The sequence below is a fragment of the Protopterus annectens genome, chromosome 11.part0 (genome assembly GCF_019279795.1).
Source record: "Protopterus annectens isolate FY-2018-M chromosome 11.part0, PAN1.0, whole genome shotgun sequence".
NCBI classification, from domain to species: domain Eukaryota; kingdom Metazoa; phylum Chordata; order Ceratodontiformes; family Protopteridae; genus Protopterus; species Protopterus annectens.
Window position 1 is genome coordinate 692,477,715 of NC_056745.1, and position 19,654 is coordinate 692,497,368.

Consider the following 19,654-nt stretch of genomic DNA (forward strand, 5'->3'; position numbering starts at 1 on the left):
AGCATTGCAGAGTATCGGTTCCCATGTATCAGGCAGATGGGAGCAGATCGTATGAGGAACACTCATATAATATGATTACATCACAGGACAGGCCGCCAAGTCCGTAAAGTGGAATGCCTGCCGTCGCCAAATGGTTAGACATACCCAATACTGTAGTCATGTAGTCCAATGTAATACGCATCACAAGGGATCACACACACCCAGTGTGAGTGACAAATGTAAGCACAAATGTCGGTGAGCAAGCGGCTGTAAGCGTGTTTGTCTACCAGTATGCCAGTAGTGCACTGTCAAAGAAATGTGGAGTCTAAACGGGTATAAGGTGCTGTAACCAGAGGTCAGCAGTGCTTAACACTGTGTAAACCCACTGACAAATGCTCCCACCTGCTGGAATGTGCCTTACCCAGTACGTATCCAAAGGCATCGGTCTGTCCGCAAACAAAGAACCGTCCTATTCACGTGTTGGTAGCAGTGCTTTCCGCACATAGCTCATGTGAATTAACAATAGACCATGGCATATGTACAGACAATAGACCACACACACACCATACAGCACAGCCATCCAACAGTATAGCAATGTACTGGCAGATATGTCTGGACCACTGGTGTATGCATGCCTGGTCATCCTGTGTTTCATTGTGTGAGCATGCCCAGTATGACTGTTATGCATGTTGTCGACCGACATTACCATCATACCGTCATGTGTGTGAGCATGCCAAGTATGGTCAACTGTATCACATGTGTCACATGTCCAGATAGTCAGTACTGTGTTGCCGACCCCTCCATTCTACACAGACAGGTGTCATGCTGTGTCTGCAGGGTAGCTAATGGTCATGTGGCACTGACAGTTGCTACATGTCTGCATAGCGTGGGGGGACATCCAACCGCATCCACAGTCCTACGCAGCACTGTGGGTGGCGCACATGACTCTCACATGTGTAGGTTGGATGGGGGGCACAGCTGACAGTTGTACACATCTGCCGCTACTGTTCTGGCATGCCAGGTACTCCATGTCAGTGTGTGGACCTACCTAAATTGCTGGTTGGAGGGATACCAGTGTACGTCAGATCCCAGCTTTAAATACCAGCATAGTGGTGTCGGACATCCTAGCTTTCACAACCTACATCAAACTGCCTGGCCTGTTGTAGTCTGTGTGTGTCTTTGGGGATTGGGGTCATTCATTGGGCATATCCAAAGGCCATTGTATATAATTTGTCTGTATTGGTCCACACCTGTCCAGCTGCATGGAACGTGTGTGGGCTGTACAGGCACACATGATGTTCAGCCCATAATCTGCAGTGGGTTAGGACACTCTGTGTACTACTGGCTACCATTGTGACCCCTGTATGTGCTACAGATGTCATGGTGCCACTATGGACGTGTACTGTCTGCTGCCCTAACATTCGGCCACCAAAGTCTCTTGTATGCTCACATACATACCATAGCAATGGGTAAATACACATTCTAATACAACTGCCAATTGTTAGGATGATAGACATACCCTGGGGGTGTTCTGGACCTGAGGACAGTGCTGGAGGGCTGCCTATGTTGGATGCACACAGTGCACCTCCTATACATGGCCGAACACAGGTAGCGTCATGTTTAGCATCTATTGTACTGTGTGTGGGTCAGAGAGGGGAAATCCGTGGGTACCTACTGTGTCAGTGCATATGCCTTGTGTTGCCTCTTTGCCAAGGGCAGGTCATACTGTGCACAGCCTTTCGCCGACTGGGCCCTGCTCAGGTAGTTCCTTCGCCAAGTCACACTGTGCCTGTACAGGCCTTGGCAGTGGTGTTGGGCCGTGTGGCCCTGCCCCATGCTGTTCCTACTGCAACTGTTACTGCAGGATCAGATTGGGTAGAATAGCAAATACTATAACAAATTGTGTGCATGTAGCTAGTGAATACTGCAGGGCTCCACCGGATGTGTCCGGATACCAGAACCATGACCTGAGCATCCCAAACACATGCTCAATTATATGTCTCGCCTGTGCATCCACCTCATTACGGCGTGAGTGTTCAGGTGTGTGTGCATTGCTGATGGGTGTCATCAGCCACAACACCAGTGGTTACTCAGCATCCCCCACTAGGAGACTGTAGGGGATGTCCATATTGGCAAAGGTGTGGTACAGCTGTGTCAGAAGCCATATATCGGAATCATCATAGCTTCCAGGGCAGACAGCACACACATTCAATCTAATGCTCTGGCCACTGCATATGGCCTAGCTGTTGGAGGATATGCCCCTGCAGTGAATGTAGGCCCTACCCTGCTCTCTGGGTGGTGCTTTGATGTGCACATGTGTGCAGGCTATAGCACCCAGTACCCCAGGGTAGTAATCCATGTGGTTGAAGAGATGCATATTGCTGGTCTACTAATCATGTGTGTTGAGGACATTTACATGCTCACTAGCATGTGTTGACATGGCGTCTGTGAACTGGTGCAATACTCTGGATGCAGATGCCTGCGAGATCCCCATGATATCCCCAGTTGTGCTGTGTGAGGTACCTGTGGCTAGTATACCTAGGCCAACACATACTGTGGTATCCACTGTGATGGGTTTCACTCAGCCTGTTTAATGTGTCAGGTGTGGCAGACATAGGTCAACAAGCCGCTGTAGGAGGTCTCTGTCCACCCTATAGTGCTCCACCATCCCCAGCTCATGTAGCCCCTGGTAAGTCACCCTGGGTCTATAAAGTCTTATGTCACCCCAGTAAGGGTTGTTCGGCAGCATACACATCCTCACTACCCTCAGCCTCCTGCACATGTTGGTCTATGTTGCCTGCTGCAGCCCTTCTCACTTGGTTGGACTGTGTTGTAAAATGTCCCTGCAGGTATACACTGGTGTTCTAGAGTGCGTAAGAAACCTGTGTGTATGCTGCTTGCTCACATTACTGTACTGTTCAGGTGTGGGCTGGCCATGTCATTTGCTGATTGTGCTGATCATCACCTGTTTGTGCAGCCTGTACACCCTGACTACCCCACTACTGCTTTTGTCCCTCCCAATGTCACCAGGCAGGTATAGACACACCCCTAGCTTAGGTGTGCTAAGGCAGGAGCACTCCCGAGGCACAGTTCTGCAATGTACATACAGTATGCCTGACCCCCCTCCCATGCTGTCAACTATATTCGAGCCCTGCACCCGGCTAACTACACACATACACTCCGGGGATCTGCATCACACCCTGGGGATAAATGGGATGCACTATTGTCAACCTCATCTGCATAGTATAGTCTTCTCATGAATAGTTATATGACCCATACCGAACCTCCATATTAATAACCACTGCTTAGTGTTGCTCAGATCCGTGCACAAGTGGTAACAGGTGCCTTACTATCACCATATTCAATGTCCCATGGTCTTCCCAGCAAAAAAATAACTGGTGACTACACGACTACAACCCAGGACCCTGCACACAACAGACGATGTGCATTACCACTACGCCATGGCAGATATATATACATCTGAGGTTATCACGTACAGATCATCCGGCACAAACATTCAATAGTGCTGATGTCCCCAGACATATATGTTTATATCTATGTCTATTTCTCTATATCTACATATATCATATATATTATATGTATACATAGATATGTATATATACATACATACACACATATACATGTACACACATATGTAGATATTGCATTTATATCACAACAGCGGACCACATGACAGCAAAGCATAAGACAGGAATGAAAAGGAAACTACATGTGCCACCTGCATCATGTAGTGCTGTTACTATCAAGGCATGTGTGTTTTGTTCCATCACACAGGTCAGACTGTATTAAGGGCAAGAGTAGGGCTGCTGACATTTACTCACCAGACCTATTGGTGAATGTATGTGTTGACAACCCAGTGTCTTGGCAGAATATGCGAGCTGTGGACACTATATAGGTCAGCAACAAAACACACTGAACACATCCCGCAGCTAGCCACCCACAGATACCAACGCATAGGGTATAACTGCCAAACACACACACCTGCCATGCCTTGGAATCGAGCACCAACCTGTCTAGTCTACCACACTACAGCATTACGGCATTACGCAGTAACAGAACCCGCTACCGAGTTTCAGCATCACAGCACTCCCAGAGGCATACTTCTGGGTGGGCGACATCATCAGCAAAGGCAATGATGCCTATAGGGAGTGTACGGTGAGTGAGCTGTCTAAAAACATCATTCTGTTCCCAGGCAGCTGGAAACACAGATACACATGGCAGGGCTGGGAGTTGAACATACACCTAGCTACCTTATCACACTATAGCATTACGCAGTTACAGAACGCACTACCGAGATTACTGGAACACAGCACTCCCAGAGGCATGCTTCTAGGTGGATGACATCATCAGCAAAGGCAAAGACACCGATAGGGAATGTATGGAGAGTGAGCAGTCTAAAAGCATTACTCTGTCCCCAGGCAGCTGGAAACACACACACACACACACACACACACACACACACACACACACACTTGGCAGGGCTGGGAGTCGAACATACACCTAACTACCTTATCACACTACAGCATTTCGCAGTTACAGAACACGCTACCAAGATTACTGGAACACAGCACTCCCAGAGGCATACTTCTAGGTGGATGACATCATCAGCAAAGGCAAAGACGCCGATAGGGAATGTATGGAGAGTGAGCAGTCTAAAAGCATTACTCTGTACCCAGGCAGCTGGAAACACACAGACAGACACAGACACACAGACACACACACACACACACACACACACACACACACACACTTGGCAGGGCTGGGAGTCGAACATACACCTAACTACCTTATCACACTAAAGCATTTCGCAGTTACAGAATGTGCTACCAAGATTACTGGAACACAGCACTCCCAGAGGCATACTTCTAGGTGGATGACATCATCAGCAAAGGCAAAGACGCCATTAGGGAATGTATGGAGAGTGAGCAGTCTAAAAACATATTACTGTCCCAAGGTAGACAGAGACAAACACACAGCAGTGGTGTGAGCGGGACAACTGCCTATCTACAGAGCACTATTACAACACTACATAGATACGAGACACACCACAGACAGTACACCTTTCAAGACAGTCAACCAGTGTGTTCAATGTAGGAATCCATCCTGACATGGGGTATGGACATCTGTTGCCTGGATGACCACTATTGCTATACAGGATTTCAATGGTCATGCCCATACACAAAGGCACATAACCGACACAAGGTGTCACTTGGCATGCTCACACACTTAGTAGCACACATCCGTTTGGAATGTACTGTGTGTCCATCTACACAACAGCATACTGGGCATGCTCACACACTTAGTAGTAGTGAAGTGCTGTCTTGTATGCACATGGATTCTAAACATGGAAGGGCACAGTGTGTCAATAGTGAACATTGTTATCATGAATGCTGCACTACATATATCTGACACCGGTCGTCAGTGCTAGATGTGTAGCGTTCGTAATCACAGCTGACAATCCAGATCCAACAATGGGGAATACGGACATCTCTGCAGTGAGAAACACCTGGCATATGGCACAGTTGTGCACAATAGCACTACCACTGTATACCTCAGATACAGACATGTGGGCCATAAGTCCGTGACGGATCGCTCCAGGTGTTAGTGTTCCCATGTACATGAAGGCCACTCACATGTACTGACCAGTACACACTCAAGAGCCATCACAGATGTCTCAGGTGCAGATCACAGTGGTAAATGCAGCATTCTACTATGTAGCCCTCAGACATCACCATGTCCTTGGATCAGCAACACACATCCATACATTACTACAACACCATGTTACTCATGACCAGTGAACTGTACATAGGTCTACAGCAACTATGCAGACTACACATGTACTGACAGGGTTCCATCATGTGTTATGCAATGCAATGATACCACTGTTCATAACCAGTTTGACTCTACACGTAACAGGGGCCCTGGGTCTTACACAGCTGTAACAGATGACTGTTGCTGTACACCAAAAACACTCATGTTTGGATATGACATACATGTAATTGCATGGATATATACATGGCCCACACACACACACACACACACACACACACACACACACACACAAAACACATATGTACATAGCATAGCTTTAGCTGTCCTCCATGCAGACAAGTGGCTACAGCATCACTCACATGCACATGGAAGGTAGGTCCATGGCTGTTGAATGCAAACCGTACATAAGGTAGCAATGTTGACTGAGGTGACATTCCCTCTGTACTAGTTACCCATGACAACCATCATATCATACAACAGTCCATGTGTCATGTATGTCATCACACATGTCCACCAATTGCAATGCATACAAACATGGCTACATGACAGGAATGTAGGACCAACACACATGTACATGTAGTGGTGTGCATTCAGCTATCATGCATGTGCAGTAGCTGATGTATGCCGTTCATCTGTGTCTAACTACAACATGCAGTTGCAATGCAGCCCCATCATTGACACCTGTATATGGTGAAATACTGACAGTACGGTTGGATGTACATCAGGTATGTATGGATGTGTGTACATAAAGTGGTGGTCCACCTTTGTAGATGGATGTTTGATGAAGACAGCTCACAGGTGTGTCACAAGCCGTCCTACCATGACATGTGCAAAGAGTACACTATGTTACTGTTACTTGAAGGTGAAGACATACAACCTACACAGCGGTCAGGGTGTTACTGACTGTAAATCACTTGACACCTATAATACTTATGTCCTCCCATGTACATATAGCAGCACAATTGCCAAAGGTAGCATTGGTACACATAATGTGGCCAATACTGCTGCATGTCTGTCAGACGTATCATCATATAGTAGGTATATGATTCACAGTACTGCCATGTGTGTTTGCTTGTGTGACCATATATGCCATGCATGGTGGGGAATACATCCCAATTGTTACACACCCCTGTACACTGTTGTAGAGATCTGTACATACTGCAGTGTAGAAAGCAAGACATAGGCAGGGGTAGTGTGTGTATCACACACATGTCAGCTATCTGTATGTGAATGACATTTGTGGACTCCACAGTGTGTGTGTGTGTGTGTGTGTGTGTGTGTATGTATGTATGTATGTATGGCTGTCTGGTGCATGGAGTGGGGGTGTATGCTACCATACAGAACAGACAGGATCCCTAACCCCTCATGGTGATGCAGTCTACTACCCTGTTGATGCCATCGGTCTCAGCCTTACTGGCTACCTGTACATGTTCATTCTCTGTGTCGCGTCATGTGGGTGCACAGCACTGTGAAGGTGATTACCACATAGGCAGGAGTCCTCACCTCAACACTATCGAGTGTGCATTATAGTGTTGTTGACCCCGTGAGTGTGGGCATGTTACTGTGTGTTTCTGTGTATGTCTGTTCTCATCCTGTAATGTGACAGTGTATTACTGCTACACAGTGAGGCCTCATGCTATCAACTGGCTTCTAACGTTGACATCAGCCAGACTGCTGTGTAAACCCCCCGTACCATGTCTCTATACCTGTGATGTGACCCAGTATGGATGTCACGTCTCTAGCCACTGTAGCCTATTAAACAGCTCACATGCTTCTGGATCAGTAGATGTGTGGACATCTGTGGAATGGTAGCCTTTCTAACAGTGAGGTTGAGGCTACGTATAGCATGCTGGTATTGCCATACATGCCTGTGAGTACTCCACATTTACATATGGGAAACTGCAAACACCACTACCTATTGGCACATGCAATTAGACCTTAAGGAGGGAAGCAGGGCATCATTACCAACATGCTGTTACTGTTGTTACCAAGACACATACTGTGAACAAACAACAATGCACTCTAACTGCAAACACTGTAATGTAATGGTACATGCAATTAGACCTTAAGGAGGGAAGCAGGGCATAATTACCAACATGCTGTTACAGTTGTTACCAAGACACATACTGTCAACGTATAACAATGCATTCTAAACCTGTACTACATGGTATGTCTGGTGCATGTCAACAGTACACAACAAATATAATATACACTTATCTCACTATTCTGTTCACCCTGTGCTTCAGACCATATGAGCATGTCCCTGCACTGATGGTGTGGATGACAGGGATGCAGCACAGGCATCATCATATGCACAGGGTGATAATGTTTGCCAGGGGCATAGGCTGCACCAGTGGATGACATCATGTGTGTGGGTTAGGGCCAGTGATCTGATTGGACATGTGTGGTTGTTATGCATGTGGGTGTTGCAGTGCCCTACAGATGTTTCTGCTGTGTGCGTGTATGTGTATACACAGTTCTGCCTTGTGTCCGGTCTACACAGGGGTATCATTGACAGTTCCAGATTGTACAGACCAGGATGTACAGCTCACTGTGCCTGCCAGGGGTTGCAAGGGCACTACCAGGCAGAGGTACAGATTGGCTACTGTCCGATGACACATGTCCACTGGAACCCTGTCCCTGCTGGGAATTTCCAGGGCTATGTCCACGTAGCCTGCTGTGTCCTGGTGTGGACAGCACAGCACCAGCTGCACTGCTACTGCTACAGGCACTGTGGGAGTGGGCATGTGAGGTAGCTCGTTCACATTGACCTGCACCAGGTGGTGTAGCTGGCCTACGTCCACGTGGCCTACACCTCTCTCCTACCAGATGTTCCAGCACAGACAGCTCACGCTCATGGATTGCCATGCCACGGTCAAGGATTCCAACCATGTCACCCAATCGCCTGTCCAGAACATCAGCAATCTGCTGTTGAACATTTGCCAATGCCTGGATGTTGTCGTTTAAAGAATGGATAGCAGCCCCCCGAAGCCTCTGCCCTTCTCTGTTCTGCCATTCAGCACGTGCCTGTGCCACCATTACAGTCTGAAACATGCATCTAGTGACACCAGCTGCTGCGCTCTGTTATGCAGGTGCATGTCTGCCAGAGGTCCTCCTACGAGCAGCACTGGCCACATGCCTGTGTGGCACATCTGCAGTCATTACACTGACACCATTGCATGAAGACACACCTTCTGTAGCCACCACACGTTCCTGTTCCAAGCTAACACATGCTGACTGTCTTTCCTCTATGGCCACTGGTGATGGGGTATGTGTTGGCATGAGAACTGTGTGCGGGGAAGAGGGGGACATAGCTGTTATGGCAACCATTGGCACAGATTCAGCCCCTGACAACCCTGCCTGTACCTCATGCATATGTTCATCACTGCTAGAGTCTGTGGGGACACTAACATCAGATGAACCGCAGGAGGGTAGTGTGCCTACGTCACCTATGAATGCAAAGAAAGACTCTACATTACAATAGACATACAGACACACAGACACATAGACACACAGACACACAGACAGACCATGCATGTGATTTGACAGACGGCATGCAGCATGCATGTGATACAGCAGACGGCATGCAGCTCAGACATTAATAGTGGTAGTTAGCATACATCCCTGGGTTGCACACAACAGCAAGCAGATGTCATATCAGAAGCCATGCAGTTCACCCAATCATGGTAGTAAGCATGCATCCCTGTGATACACCATGTGGACCAGCACAGGTTAATAGTACACATGGCTGATGTGACCTTGACATTATCATGTAGTATGACATGTAATCTGCTGACATGTGCATTGACATGCATACATGTCTGACACAATGATGTCCTGACACATGTACAGCGGTGTAATGGGTATCCCATTGCAGTGTTGTCTGCATGCCCTACAGATAGAATGCACTTTTAGCAGATGTGCATGAGCATTGAAGGGTAGTATGAGGCGTCTACATTGCTATACAGTGTGACGTACAGACACTGTGCCATTGCATGGCATCATGAGGCATCTATATTGCTATACAGTGTGGAATACACACACAGTGCATAGCCATGACTGCGTGCATACACATTACATAACTACTGTGGATTGTGACCCACGTCGCTGAGGTGTATACACACTAAACCATGCTATGTCATGTGACAGGTCACTGGAAGACCTACGGATGACACCCCTGCACAACTAGTAAAATGTCTTAGCTGCCTGGCAACCGTGTCCATACATGGCAGACTTGTCAATACACCATGTCCCACATGACATTTATGTACCACACACACGAGGTGCACGGCTGACAGTGATGTCCAACAGCAGCAAGGGAAATGTATGGTATCTGTGGCCTGATGTGGTGTCTATGTCTGCGGAAGCTGTACAGGTGACAACTGTCATGCTATGACACAGTCGTGATGTTCAACACATCTTATATGGTCGAATTAAGTGACACCTCCACAAGCTGTGCACAGGCTTTTAGGATGTCTAGTGTTCCACATCAACTATATAACCATTCAACAAAGGCTATAGTTGGACCATGTGTGGATAATGTGGAACAGGGTATATACACATCACATCTACTGTGTGTTGCTACATGTCTCTGGCCATCCTCCATGGCCATGAGTGAACATGTGTTGGCCAAATGTTTGTGATGGCCGTCTATCTCACATGTCTGTGTTACCCCATATAACATACACCCATAGATGTCAGATATGTCACTGTCCACAGGGTTATGCAGACAAAGGGCTGTATGTTTGGTATTTGGGGTATGTATTATGGGATAGTGAGACAATATTGCAGCCGGAACACTACATGTCTGGGACATGTCAGATGGCACGTCACAATGTGTGCACCCATTGCAGGGGCATATTACACAATGGTGAATCCTGTGGGCTGCCCATATCCCAGCTCACTGTGTGGTACTGTTTGCGTACCACACATGTGTTGTTCCAATGTATAGTACATATGCCTTCATTGAACAACACCTCCACCATTGTATGCACAGCTGTCCACACATCTAACAATGACAGATAATGTGGTTTCATGTTGGTGTTTCATTTAGTTTGTATGCATTGCACATGGGTAGCTAGTGTGATTGATGACAGATGCGACCTGTATATCGTGACTGGACCATACATTATGTGTACATGTGTTAACTGGCCACATGGCGAATAGCTCTATGCATTAACATGCCTGATACTGATAACTGTCTCACCTGCAATGGACTGATGTCTGTGCGGCATGCCAGAGATACATGTATAGGGGTGACACAGCAGTTTGAACATTATCCATGACTGTAGGACAGCTACAGGGTGCACTGTGCATGTTAACACATTCAACTGTACAATAGCATATAGTATGCACATGTGTGCATACACAGGGTAGCATACTTATAGTATGTGGCATGTGTGTAAACATACCTTGCATATGATGTTACATTACATATTGTACAGTGACACATGCAACTAAATGGGATATAATAGTCATATGTGCAGTAGTGACTTACCAGACAACTCCAGGCTCGGTGGTTGGGAGACAACCACCTCCACGATGGCAGCTAGTGTTTTTGGATGCTGTTCTGAGGGTGTCCCCAGGCTGGCCAGTAGCTCCTCGGTAGGTGTGAGCTGAACAACGCCTCATAGTTATCATGAAGGCACGGTATGAGGGTGTCATACTCCAGGTGGCTATACGCTGGCAGGCGTGAATGAGGCATTACCTGGGAGACATAATGATGGAGACAGGTCACAATATCACAGAGATGTACAGGGATACAGCTGCACATACATTTGTATTAAATCTAGTACATATGAACAGTTATCTTTGCAAATCATCATGACACTGACATGACTGACATGTTTGTGTCACACACATCTAACACCCATTGTGCATTGGATATCATCACCATATATGTGTGTCACCTCATTACATTGCTCATACTCCATGTGAATGCTGTCTTGATGTGGGCATGTCTGTTTGCCTGTACTGGTGTTCTTACCTATCAGCACATGCCTGGATGTGTCCACAGTAATGCTGTTGACCTTAATGCTGTGTATATGTCACATATCAACACATACACTGCCTTAACGGATATGAGCAGTGACAATGCAGACATGTGCACGGAAACCTTTACATGCATGTGTTTTGCCATATACATGTACATGGCACTGTACATCAGTTCAACATCCTGCCATGTATTGCCTGTGTTGCACATGTGATACACATGGGACAATGGCTAGCTGGACATTATTTGCAGGGATGGTTATCAACTATAGCATGTACAGGCAAGGTTTTCTAGCTGTATCCGACAGCCATTTTGCCACCTCCAGGTGCATCAGTGCCACATTACTGATCCAGAGAGTTAATGATACATCTACCATGCGGTCATCGCACCATGTATGACAGAGATGACATGTGCAGCTTTGATGGACAGGGTTGCATGGTATGGCAGGATTATATAACATGTATGGCACAGGGATCTGTCCAGCATGTGGCGATCCTTGTAGTAGGATGGTGGCTTCCCATAACGTATGTCTTTCAGATCAGGATTTGTACATGTAGCATGTGCAACATCACATTGTAGCACATGTCTTTATGCAAGGTTGCCAGCATGCTGCATATTGTAGGTGAGGATGCCATTCCAACTCATTTCTTACAAGTACACTGTCTGTCCTTACATTTCCAGCTTGCTTACAGTACAACAGCTGTTGTACACACATACCTCACATATCTTGTGAGACATGGTTGAATATACAGGCATGTCCAAGTGTCACTTACCAGTGTTATTGCCTGTCTATATGATGAATATGGCAAACATGAGGCAACAGAGCAACTGTCTCATGTACACAGTCAATGTTCACCTCCCAACATACACTATAGCCTGTGGGAGATGCACATATGTAGCCATGCTGGGGGTAATGCTCTCACCAACCCAGACGGAACCTGACATTTATGTGGGGACATTGAACATTTGCAACACACCCCACTCATCACATAGTCTCACTAGATCTCCACCACCACAGGCCACACATAGTATGACTACGACATTTGCAGAACCTCTCCATACTCTGTGTAGGCAACAGAGGCAGCCCCCATCACCAAACACAACACCAATTACTTATAGCCCACAGACTCATGTGTGCCCATCAACTACATCCTATAGGATGTTATAACATACCCAACACACCAGTCATAGGTGACTCTGTAGGCGGTCACACTGATGTCCCACTCAGCAGGCTACACAAGGCGATAGTCACTTACATCTGGCTGTCAGGTAACAGGATCCGCAACATAACCTATGCACCCATGCCACACCTCACCAGGTACAATTTGACTGTCATTCTCCATGTTAGTGTGACTGCCCTGAGATGTAACTTCCTGGACTACATGTACAGAGACATGCAATAGCTCCCCGGTCTTGTAGCCCAGAAGGTATCGCCCAAGCCCTGAGAAGAATTCTGCATTCATCCAGATTGATACTACTGTACAATGACTGAATGTTTCACTTCAACAATTGCCTATGCTTCTGCTGTCATGCCACAGGCATCCAGAATCTGTCTGCTTTGAATGACATGGTCAACAAAACACGATGCTTTGGCACAGATGACCTGCACCTGTCGGCCCTGGGATTACAGATAACATGTAAGGCTTTTGCTGCTCCTATACTGCCTGTCTTGGACAGTTTCCAATAACATTCACCACCAGAACAGGAACAGGCAAGCAAAACCTGGGGTAATGTTACTCAGTGCTTGACATCTTCATCTCTAACGCACTCAGGTGAAGCCCTCCTTATAATGGACTACTTTGATATCTCTGCAGTGACTGGGTCCTGCCTCTAGGCTCCGGAGAGCACACCTGCACTGACAGGTTATACACAGACCGCACCTTTCAGTCATGTAACCAATACCGGAACACCCACTGCGGAGGTATGTCCATATTTCACAAGGATGTACACACCTCCAGGCTGGTTACTTAGCACAATGCATCAGAGGTGATCCACTTGCAACTAACTGTGGTCAGAACTGCTATACACATTGTAACTTGCTATGGATTCAACAACATACCCCACGGTTACCGGCCCTCATTTCTTGGTGTACTGGACAGTAGGGTTCAGACAGGTACTACTGATGTGAGACTGACACTACCCCACACATAACTGGGATACCTACTCATGTACCGACATATTAGGCCAACGCTTTCTGGGATTCATAACCTCCACTCAGCTGGATCAACCCATACAAACCACCACCAAGGCCAACAATATCCTAGACATGGACATTACCAACATGTGACTGGTGTTCCACACCTGGGGTTATCCTCTCATTGGTAGTTTCCGAACATATGCTAATCACTCTTGTTATCCACATCCCGGCACCACACCCTTCACGGAATACACAGTACAAAATTTCTACAAGGCCTATTTCAGACATCTTATGACAGCAGTAGTAAACGTCATGACACCCGTGCAGATGGACAATGTACTTACAAACACTGAAACATACACCAGTGCACTTCATTAGCACTTACACGACTGCATGGATGATGCTATCCTAAACAGAGCCATGATGGTACCCACCAGATAATGGACGCCACTCTGGGGTCCAGTTCCATGGACATAATGTACAACAAAAGGTGGAGGCTGTTGCAAAATGGAGTACAATCCCATGGGTGGGGTAGCTCACTGGTCAGCCTCAGTAGGAATCTGGGATCCCTTATCACATCCTCCAAAGCTAGCTATGTAAACATTACTGCGACACATTCCAAGGACTACCACAAAGCATTATGGAGGTATGTCAGTACTTGATGGCAATACCCACATCTGCTCTGACATACGATGGTTAAGCAGGAACATTACAGAACTGACTGATATTGGCAACATCCTGGCAGATAGGTTCAATGCTAACTTTACAGCCTCTCACTCCCTACAGGGCCAAAATCCATACAGGAACAATGCAGACTCCCTGCAGTCACAACTACACAGTTCCAACCTGCACTCCCTAAGGCCTGGAACACAGACTCCATGTGACCGTCCAACATCCCAGGCTGCGATTTACACAAACCTCAGAACGACATGGTTCCCCACTTGGCCACCAGATTCACTAATAGCCTTGTATCAGACATTGTGGCCCCTGAATGGTGCACAGCAACAGTTATCACACTCCACACAGGTGGTGCCACAATGAACCAGAGGGACTATTGCCCTATATGCCTGACTGGACTGTTCTGCAAGGCTATGGGGCACATCATCATGGAAGTCATTCACAGAGACATTGGTGGGCTCCAGACCTTTGATGCCACCAAGGTTGGATTTGTTAGGGCCAGACCATGGCTCCTACACCTGGTGGACTCATTTGATACAGTTACCAGGGTAGTTGATGATGGTAAGGGGGTCCACACAGCCTACATTGTCCTCTCATTGGCTTTCAGCACCGTTCTCCATTCTGGTATTGACAACATACACATCCACCTGCACATCGACCCCTACGTCTCGAGATGTTATGCAAAGTGGCTCACGGACAGGACCCACACAATGAGGGTAGCATACCGTAGTACCTACTGTAATTCAGTTACACTTGGCGTACCACAGTCATCGGTCATAGGGCCCCTCATGTTCGGTATATGCTTCCCTGAGGTACAGGCTAGCACAGAGGGACTTTCCCTGAATAGGTTTCCAGATGACTGCAAACAAGGAGCCATGATTGATCCACCAGCTGATACAGACACCCTCCATAAGGGTGTCACTGTGACGGATACCTGGTGTCGATAACATGGCCTCAAGCTGCATGACACAAGGTGCATAGACATCCCCTTTGGATTACACCAATCACCCACTGACTATCACATAGGTGGTAGTGCCCTACATACATGTGACATTATATGGGATCTTAGTACACACGTATATAGCACCCACTCCTTTGAAAACCATATTGCCAATGTGGAGTGGATATCCTTCTACGTGGCCACCCTTATCTGTAATGGGCTTGTAGCTGGAACAAAGGCACCCATTGTACCTCTATACTCCTGACATATGACACACGTTCAAGGGTACAACACCCCTTTTGGGGTGTACCTTACAGAACAGCAACAGCTTTACATACCACAACATTAATACACCATGAGGATTATTGACCTCCGAAGGATGATGTATGCGGCACAACTATGGACACCACGACTGTACACATTTGCATACTGCATACTCAGGAGTGACCTCTGCTGAACATACAGGGCCCATGTCCACAACAATATTTATGGATATACTCCACATAAGCAACATAAGCAAAAGCCACTGAGAGCAACATGCTCATGGATATGTGCACAAACGCAAAGATGAGTGGGACGTGCTTGAGGGATACATTCCTGAACCAGACACTCACCATGCTTTGGAACATGATTCCTATGTACATCAAGCAGGGACACTCACTAGCACTCTTCATGAGATACCTCGATGGGTGGATGGGAGACACACATGTATGCCAGGGATCACTGCAGTGGCTGTACTGTACACAGGTGCAGGTAACACATGGCTGTGCTGTTCACAGACAGGACACTACCCTAGGGAGGTGCCGCCGGTGAAAACACTGTAGTTGGGCTTACACATGGACTCGGCCAGACAGCATAGTACCTCACTATGAACCTGTGAAGCTATTATATGTCCTTTGTGCATAGATAATTGAGTAGCACTTCCATTTCAATTAGCTATCATGCTGTTACAGTGTCCCGTGACTACAAGCCATATGTATCCTGTTATTGTGTATTGTATATGCCAATAGACGATACCTTTTGTTTGCATGATATGACAGTTATGCTGTGTAAACTATCTGAAATATCTACCTACAATATTGTACATTACACATATTTTAAACATTATCCCAAAATGCAAAGCATATTTGCACAGCAGGACCACCTTAGGCATGTTATTCTCGTTATATGCCCATACACATGCCTACTGTGACAGTATATCAACATATACTATCCCCTGCTATGACACGTACTTGTTGGACAAACCCTACCACTGACGGCGGGTGGTGTGGAATTGTTGTGTTTAAAGCCCTCATGTAGTATCCCTTGTGGTGTATGAGATGTTTACCTTGTGGCTCACAGCAGGACTCACAATTTCTACAAGCATTACTATGCTCAACAAGACATCACTACATAATACCTTTTCCCACTTTATGCATTGTGTACACTTTACTTGTTACAAAACAGGCTCTACATACACTAACATACTGAGTGTTCTACATACCTTGTTAGTGTTCCGAGTCTTCGTAAATATTTTTCTGACACCTTTACTGTTTAAATGGTTCTATGGTATGAGCATACAGTTTGAATGCATGGCAAGGCATCCTTATATACATCGATACCTGTAACATGTGGTATCCTGCCGCCAATGGTGTTCCTGAGTAAATTATTGCATGCACATCAGCTGTGCAGCTACTCCATTCGCCAATTACGTGGCAACAGTGGGGTATATTGAATTCTCCACTTGGGCTTTGCCCTTTTGCCCTACCTTTGGGGAGACGGCCTGTATGTGTTTTGTTGTGAGGAATTGCAACTGCTATTTGGGGAGACACGGATATTTTGAATTCATGTCCCCAGTGGATTGTGTGTGACGGCTAGAGTATGTGATTCTACATGTGAGTGTACCTGTCAACTCAACCATCTGGTAAGGGACTATTGCAAACAAAACCTGTAACATTGCCATCTGTTCCATTATACAGCAGCTACGATTTCACATGGTGCCATTACAAATGTGTCTCTCACAAGGTATGTTAACGCTTCTGCAGATGTAATTGAGTGAGTGGATGTTTGTGATGTTATTACAGTCTGTATTGTAATTGTTTTGGGTGTGGGGGAGATGTAGGTGGGTGTACATAGCATATACAGGTTTGTGGGGACTGCATTTCTACATATTCCATATATGTGTGTGGGCTCCTTTCCTAATTGAAGATCTATCATTTAGTAGACTGAAACTATAGTTGTTACGGTTTTATACATTGAGCCATTGTTAATTGGTTCCTATATAGGATGCAGGTGAGGTTGATACTTCAATACCTCCGGAAATACATCGATATGTAAGGGAATGTTACTAAATGACAACTGTCTCGTGTATTTCTGTCACAGATATTTGCACTCATTGCAGTTGCGTTGGTGACTGAACTTCTTTGGCATGGGTTGCCACCTTTTCAAATGGCCATAGTGGGACATTTGCAGGACACACATCGGTGTTTACAGGCCGACCCATACCCACAGTCAGTACACAGGATAGAACATACTTTTATCCTAAATACATACTTATTCTTGTAGCACTTTAGCTACTTATCATGTTTCATGTAACATTTACGTATTTTAGATACAGGAATTACTATTTAATGCAACTATTACATAATATATGGGACATAATTTTGTCCTACAATCTCGGACATTTGCCCTTTTTAATATTTTTTGTCAAGACACAACTGCCCAGGGAGGGGCTGTCCCTCTTAAAGTGGGACAGGTGGTAACTGTATGCCTACGGCCAGCTATGACCACACCTACCGTAATGATCTACCTCTGAGTTAGCACTAACAGACACATGATGCAAACACACACACACACATTACAGTCCCACGGTAACGCACATGGCACCCTCAAAACACACATACACAGACTACAGCAATCACAAACACAGTTGAACACAGTACCTACCTGGACCGCAGCACCATCAGCGATAACTAAATGTCCCTTAACATCGTGATAATATTACACGCGGTTCTAGTGTTCCGGTACTGTGGTCTTTCGGTCTTTCAGCCTCGTGATTACGCGTGTCTATATGTGAAACATTCGATAGTTGGCAGTATCCTATTTATTTGCACCTCCATGGTTGTGTACATGTCATTGACCTATTTATATATTTGCAGATATAGGTGAATCCATATATATATATCAACATATATCTCTCTATCACCCTTTCTATCTCTATTATATATATATATATATATATATATATATATATATATATATATAGAGAGAGAGAGAGTGAGAGGGAGAACACACCTTTTGTTGTGTACATGGCAGTGTATACTGTTTCCTGGACTCTGCACATTTGTGTTTTAACCTGTCACAATACACACCTGCCGTTGGTATATCTCGGGTAGCTTAGTGTTAGGTGATTGTGTACATGATTGAGTATTCTACTCCTGGCAGTGGTCATTTTACCCTTCAGAGCAGGCACTATTAGTACAGGGGTGAATAATGCTAGTTTCACCTGTTCTGGACATCACTGACCGTGATCTGCATGATATTCAGCAAAGCTTAGCCCTGTTTCATGGATATCCGTATAGTCATGTTTAAACGACGCTTACCAGCACTTGCCAATGCATAATCCCGCTAATGTGCTAAGCCTGATCTGATGACCTGCATCCAACATCCATTATTCATGCCTTCGGGATTACGTAACGTCCCTAGCAGGACTTGGAACCGGGAACATGCACGACAGTCAGTGCATTTGCCACTTGGGCATCTGGGATTTGTACACGTGTTATGGTGTTTTGTATGTGGACTGTACTATGGCTGTTACTCCATACTGCAATCAAATGTGTAACTCAGTTAGTTTACATATGGATGAGACCTATTAATGGTATGTCCAAGTGATGTTTAATGGATGTGCTCCAGCATTGGGAATGTATGTCACAGTGAGCCACACATTATAATGTGCTACACCTTCACACAACCATAGATGGAGCATGCTGGCATGACAGATACCTTTCATGGGTACTCCCCATGCTTTGCCACTACATCCCTGATTACATTATGTGGAGCCCCTCATTAACACACCAGGGAATCCATGCAGAGTGTGTAGGGAACAGTGATTACACACATGGATCCTGCAATTGGCTGTGCTCCACTGAGGGACAGT